The sequence below is a fragment of the Phyllostomus hastatus genome, unplaced genomic scaffold (assembly GCF_019186645.2).
Source record: "Phyllostomus hastatus isolate PE091 unplaced genomic scaffold, TTU_PhHast_1.1 phas_contig_196, whole genome shotgun sequence".
NCBI lineage: Eukaryota > Metazoa > Chordata > Mammalia > Chiroptera > Phyllostomidae > Phyllostomus > Phyllostomus hastatus.
The window spans coordinates 10,491,274-10,497,911 of record NW_025333709.1 but is presented as its reverse complement, the minus strand read 5'-3'; the positions used below and the strand labels follow the sequence as shown (position 1 = coordinate 10,497,911).

General features: G+C 41.9%; 1 pseudogene; it reads left to right on the top strand.

The window, feature by feature from the left end:
• Positions 1-471: 471 nt before the first annotated feature.
• LOC123815950 lies at positions 472-5,380 on the top strand (annotated as a pseudogene).
• The last annotated feature ends 1,258 nt before the right edge of the window (positions 5,381-6,638 follow it).

Here is a 6,638-nt window from a genome sequence, read left to right as displayed (position 1 = left end):
ATATTGTGACCAGTGGAAACATTTTAAAACATATTTGTAGTTTAGGAAATTGGCCTTTTTCCAGCGGTGTTGCTGAAAAAGCATTTTTCAGAGTTCAGTTTCAAAATGGTTAATCATGCTTATGCATTTACTTCTTACTCACAAGAATCATTACACAAGGAGTCTAAAAATAAGGATATATTTATCATGCCTTGGGAAGCACAGGATTTCCATCAAGACGAAGGATCTTTGAAAAACTGCTGGCAAGTATCAAGCAGACGGAGACACAGGAGAGGTCTGTCTGTTAGGCAGGCGGGTAGATTTCCTCGCCACAAGATTTGGAAATAAGAACCCAAGCTTGGGATAATAAGGAACGGAGGTGAGAGGTAGCCAGCTGGGTGATATGAGGTGAATACCATATGTCAGAGATCTTTGCAGTCCTCTGACAGGCCACAACAGACTTCTTCAAACCTCTCTTGACGTACAAGAACCATGGAAGGAGAAACAGCCACCTCCACTTGCAAGAGTAAGTGATTTTCCTTAAGGCTTGGGTTCATAAAAACGTTTACCTTTCCATTTGGAAATGCAAATCAGAATGAACTCCTGGCTACCTTATGAGCTAGACTGAGACAGAAATTAGTCACCTGCTTTAGTGGCTGGATGGGACCTGCTAGAAAAGTGGAAACACACCCATCCCTATGCTGGTGGCCATCTGGATCCCCAGTCCCTAGCGATCAAACCACAGAAAATGTAAACATTTGCCATCTCTTTTTCAGGGGATGACAACTTAAACACAACCTCTGAAAAATAAGCCACAAGTCATATTACTCGGCCGACACAGACCTCTTGTTTAAGAACATGCAGAGAGAAATCACCAGGAATGGGCAAGGACTCAGTGGTCTAACAGAAGGTAGTACAGAAGGATCAGGGCAAACACATTCCTGAGAAGTAGACCTATTATACGAAAGAGGAAAGAAACCCCAAAGTTCTCTCACTTCTTTTTCACAAGAAAATTTGAGAGAGTGAGTGTACTGTACAACATGGGACAATATGAAATTAGGAACTCTTACCCCTGGGGAAAAACATCATTACTAAATTTTATAAAGCAAAACTCAGACAAATGAGGAAATGTATTGTAAGTGACAATCTCAATTAGGGGTTTAGGAAATCAGCTAAAGAAATTCTTCTGGAAGACAATACAGCCCTGGCTGGTGTGGCTCAGTGGGTTGAATGCTGGCCTGAAAACCAAAGGGTCGCCAGTTCGATTCCCAGTCAAGGCACATGCCTGGGTTGTGGGCCAGATCCCCAGTAGGGGACGTACAAGATGCAACCACACATTGATCTTTCTCTCCCTCTCCTTCTCCCTCCCTTCCCCTCTGTCTAAAAATAAATAAAATTTTTACAAAATTAAAAAAAGAAAATACAAAAGATAAGAGGAGAAAAGATAAGTTAATGAAGGTAGAGCTCTAAATAACCAGTGTATTAATAATATAAATGCCAGCCCTGGCTGGCGTAGCTCAGTGGATTGAGCACAGACTGTGAACCAAGGCATCGCAGGTTCGATTCCCAGTCAGGGCACATGCCTGGGTTGCAGGCCATGGCCCCCAGGAACCGCACATTGATGTTTCCCTCTCTCTCTTTCTCCCTCCCTTCCCTCTCTAAAAATAAATAAATAAAATCTTAAAAAATTTCCCACTGTAATTAAAAAAGAAGAATCTAAGTATCTTTTCTGAAAAAAAAATGTTATTTAGAAAATACTCAGGCCACCTGAGAACTGAATAATTATAATGATTCAGACATAGGTAAAACATGAGGCCATAGTTGATTTCCAAACACTTGCTAAAATGGATGTAAACAAATATTAAGTGAATAATATAGCAATTCTATTAGTACTAATCACCTAGTTATAAAATTTAGGATTATTCTGTAAAATGTGAGAGTTGTAGGATGTGAAGGAAAGGAAATACAATACTTATCTCATGAACCAGAGTCAATGATTTATTCTAAAATGAGTGATAGACCTGTAGGAGAAATAGATGTTCAAAATTTTAAACATACAGGCATCCATTAATAGAATAAAAATATGTAAAGCTTTCATTCCTTTGGAGACAAACTGTAAAGCAATAGGATCATTAGGTATATAGCAAAAGAGAGGAAAAGGAAAAAGAACACAGGCAGGCCATATAAATAGCTAGGAGTCTATTGCAAGGTGATAGGAGTAAGATTTTGTTAGTTGGAATTATTTGGGGTGCAAGTGAAACTAACTTGACTATAAGTTCAGAAACAAGGGTACGATTTGTTTAAGTCACTCTCGAGTCACCCTCAAGCATGCTTCTTTTGGCGTATGAGCCAAACACAGTCCCTGCCCATCTTGCTCTCTAGTAACTGCATCTTTTACCTTGAAGACACACGGTGGAGAGGAGGAGGTAGAGACTTTTGCCTTCCAGGCAGAAAATTGCCCAGCTTATGCCTTTCATTATCAATGCCTTCTATTCCAACAAGGACATTACTTTTGGGGGAGCTGATCAGTAATGTCTTGGATGAGATATACTATGAGGGACCGATTGACCCTTCCAAGTTGGACAGTCGTAAAGAGCTGAAAATTGACATCATCTTCAACTCCCAGGAATGCACCCTGCCTTTGATGGACACGAGCATTGGCTGACCACAGCTGATCCATAAGTAATCTGGGAACCATTGCCAAGCCTGGTACTAAAACATTAATGGAGGGTCTTCAGACTAGTACCGGCATCTCCATGATTGGTCAATTTGCTGTTGGCTTTTATTCTGCCTACCTGGTGGCAGGGAAAGTGGTGGTGATCACAAAAGCACAATGATGATGAGCAGTATGCCTGGGAATGTTCAGCTAGGGGTTTCTTCACTTACAAGCTGACTGTGGTGAGCCTGTTGGCCAGGGTACCAGAGTGATCTGTTGGGAACCACCCTGCCTGGTTTCAGAAGCTGTAACTTCCCATGGCAAAGGCTGAGTAGAAAGACCTTGGGACCATAAGCCACTAAGGAGACAAAGCTTATCTTCCTGGTAGGGGTGCCACCTCTGCCCCTTTTCACTTCACCCTGCTGGGTCTCAGGCAGATGACAGGTTAGCCAATGATGGATAAGATTCCTAAAAGGAGGGATGACCTAAACAGGCCCTGGGCCTTCAAGGAAGAACTTGGGAGGCTATAGAAAAAGGGGGTGATGGACCCTCACCCCTCGGCTTTGACAAAGCCTGAGTCCTCATTCCGTCTGGGAGAAGTCTCCTAATCTCTTGGCTGCCTTACTTTTCCTGCCCGACTTAAGCCTGAAACAATGCCAGAGGGGGGTGTGGCCCTGTGCTAGAAAGGGTTGGTTCCCAGGGGTGATCAGGCCTAAGAAAAAATGCATAAAATCCTGTGAAACCTGCTTTGCTAAGAATACCCTCAATTTAAATAAGGGTTCAAGCATAGAACGAGTTTTTTTCCCCAAAGTTTTATGACCCCTTAGATATCTGACCCTGACTCAGAATAAGCCCTCATAGTTCTTTGAGTGTTATCTATTGTTTGATTATTACTGCCTGAAAATGATTGAATATGTGTGTGTGTGTATGTATATATATATATATCCTGCATTCCTATGCAAATTAAACCCAATAACAGCCCATTTGAGAAACAGGCTCCTGGACCTTGTCCTTCCAGAGATCGGCCACCTTTCCTCCCCAAGCAGATCATGTCTTGGTAGACTTATTCTCATCTGAGGAAGATGGGGGGCTCTGAGGGCAAAACTCCCCCACAGTGATCCACCCTCTACCTTAAAGAAGAGAAGACTAAGTATTTAAAGGGGAGGTGGGTCAAAGAAATGGTGGACAATTACTCATAGTTCCTAGGTTATGCTGTCACCCTTTATTTAGGGAAGGAATGAGAGAAAGAAATCAGTGATGCTGTAACAGAGGAAGAGAGAGGTGAGAAAAAAGAGAAAGATGAAATGATGAGGAGAAGCCCAAGACTGAAGAAGTGGACTCAGATGAGGAGGATGATAGTGCTAAGAATAAGTAAGAAAAAGTAAAGACGATTAAGAAGAAATGTTGACTGGGAATCAGCGAACAAGACTAAGCCCATTGGGGCGAGCAGAAACCCTGATGACATCACCCAGGAGGAATATGGAGAGTTTTATAAGGGCTTCACCAATGAATGGAAAGAGCACTTGGCAGTCAAGCACTTCTCTGTAGAAAGTCAGTTGAAAGTCATGGTACTGCTTTTCAAGCCTCTCAGGCTCCTGTTGGCCTCCTTGAGAAAAAGAAGAACAACAACATCAAACTCTCTGTCCACCATGTGCTCATCATGGACAGCTGTCATCAGCTGACACCAGAGTATTTCAACTTCACCCGTGCTGCGGCTGACTCTGAGGACCTGCCCCCGGATATCTCCCAAGAATTGCTCCAGCAGAGCAAAGTCTTGAAGGTCATTCATTAATACATAGTTAAGGAGTGCCTTGAGCTTTTCTCTGAGCTGGTGCAAAACAAGAACTGTAAGAAATTCCCCTAGGCATTCTCTGCAAACCTAAAGCCTGGAAACCATGAGGACTCTACCTATCACGATGATTTTCTGGGCCTTGGCTCTATCACAGCTCCCAGGCTGAAAGGAAATTAATTCACTTTCGAACTATGTCTCTCACATAGCAGAGACCCAGAAGTCCATCTGTTATGCCATTGGTGAGAGCAAAGAGCAGGCTGCCAACCCTGCTTTGGTGGAGCGAGAGCGGGAGCAGGGCTTTGCAGTCATATCTATGACAGAGCGTATGAATGAGTATTGCGTGCGGCAGCTCAAGGAGTTGGATGGGAGGAACCCGGTCTCAGTTACGCAGGAGGGCCTGGACTACCTGAGGATGAAGAGTAGAAGAACATGGAAGAGAGCAAGGCCAATTGTGAGAACGTCTGCAAACTCACGAAAGAAATCTTGGATAAGCAGGTTGGGATGGCGACAGTCTCCAATAGGCTCATGTGTTCACCCGGCTGCACTGTGAACAGCACCTGCAGTGAACAGCCAACACCGAGCAAATCCTGAAAGCTGGGCACTGCAGGTCAACTCTGCCCTGGGCTACGTGATGGCCAAGAGGAACCTGGAGATCAACCCCAGCCGCTGTGTTCTGGAGACTGTGACGGCTGAAGGCGGAGGCAGACAAGAGTGTCAAGGCTGTCAAGCACCTTGCAGTGTTGCTATCTGAAACTGCACGGCTCTTGGAACTGTACTTGGGGATCCCCAGACCCACTCCAACCACACCTCCTCCGTGATCAAGCTCGGCAGAGGCACTGATGGAGATACAGTGATGGCGGAAGAACCCAGTGGTGCTGTTTCTCGTGAGATCCACACCCCACCCCACCCCGGGGGGTGATAAGGATGCCTCTCCTAGGGAAGAAATAGATTAGGAAATTCTACCTTCAGACCTTGCGTCCTCTGTAGAGTGGCTCCATGGCTCTCCCTACAACCCTAAGTGACCCCAGCACACCTGGTTCCCTCTGCTGATGTCCGGTGGGGTTTTTTTTTCCCCTCTCCTGTCTTTCTACCTGAGGCAGGATACAAGGGCCTCCAGCCTTCTCTTCCAACATTTGACATTGGGTTTGGATGTTGGGTATTGTCAGGTTTTTTCTTTGTTGTTGTTAATTTTGTTCTGAAATTAAACTTTGCAGAATAAAGAAGGTGCAGTTTAAGCCAAAGGGTAGAATTTATTGCTTCATTGAAAAAGCCCATGTGTCCAAAAATCCTTGATGCCCATTCTCAGATGAGGAATTCCTTATTCCGTCTCTTCTGTCCTTCATTTGGAATTTTACAACTTCCCTAAAACAAACAAACAAACAAACAAACAAACAAACAAACCCTAAAGGGTCCACACTGGGTCAAAAATAACATTAAAGTATTCACTATATAGGTAACAAATACACTAAAACAATGTAACTGTATTTTAAAAAGGGAATGGATATATATATGTGTATGTATGTATAATGAATTAAAATAAAAGGAAAGAAGGGGCAATACTAATACATACAAAACTAAATTTAATGCTAAAATGATTTAATTAGGAGTTATTTCTAAAAAATAAATGTAAAATCTATGATGACTATGTAGTAGCTATAAATGTTTACATGCCAATAACATAGTTTGTGATTATAAAACAAGTTAGAAAGAACAAAAAAAATTCACAACACTTCAGCTGTAGTAAGAAACTTTGAAGCTCCTCTCTTGGCCTCTGACAGATAAGAAGACAAGATATAAATGGAAAACTTAAATTACACAATGCATAAACTTGACTTAATATGCTGCAAATATCATAGAAAATACACACTATTAAAATGTACATTAAATATTTGCAAAGAGAAACTATATTTTAGATCTTGAGATATCTATAATAAGTATACTGATTTGTAAATTGCACAACCTAATACAATAAAATGTCCTAAAATACAATGATATTAGAGACTAATAATAAGAGCATAAACTTACACTCTCACAAATGAGAACATTTGGAAACAAAGTAATATTTTCCTAAATAGATTTTTTAATTCAAAGAGACAATACACAACATATATATAGATATACACATACAAATATACATATGTGTATATATACACATATGTGCCATGATAGTAAATAGTACCAAACGATAATGTTATCACTAATGTCTAAACC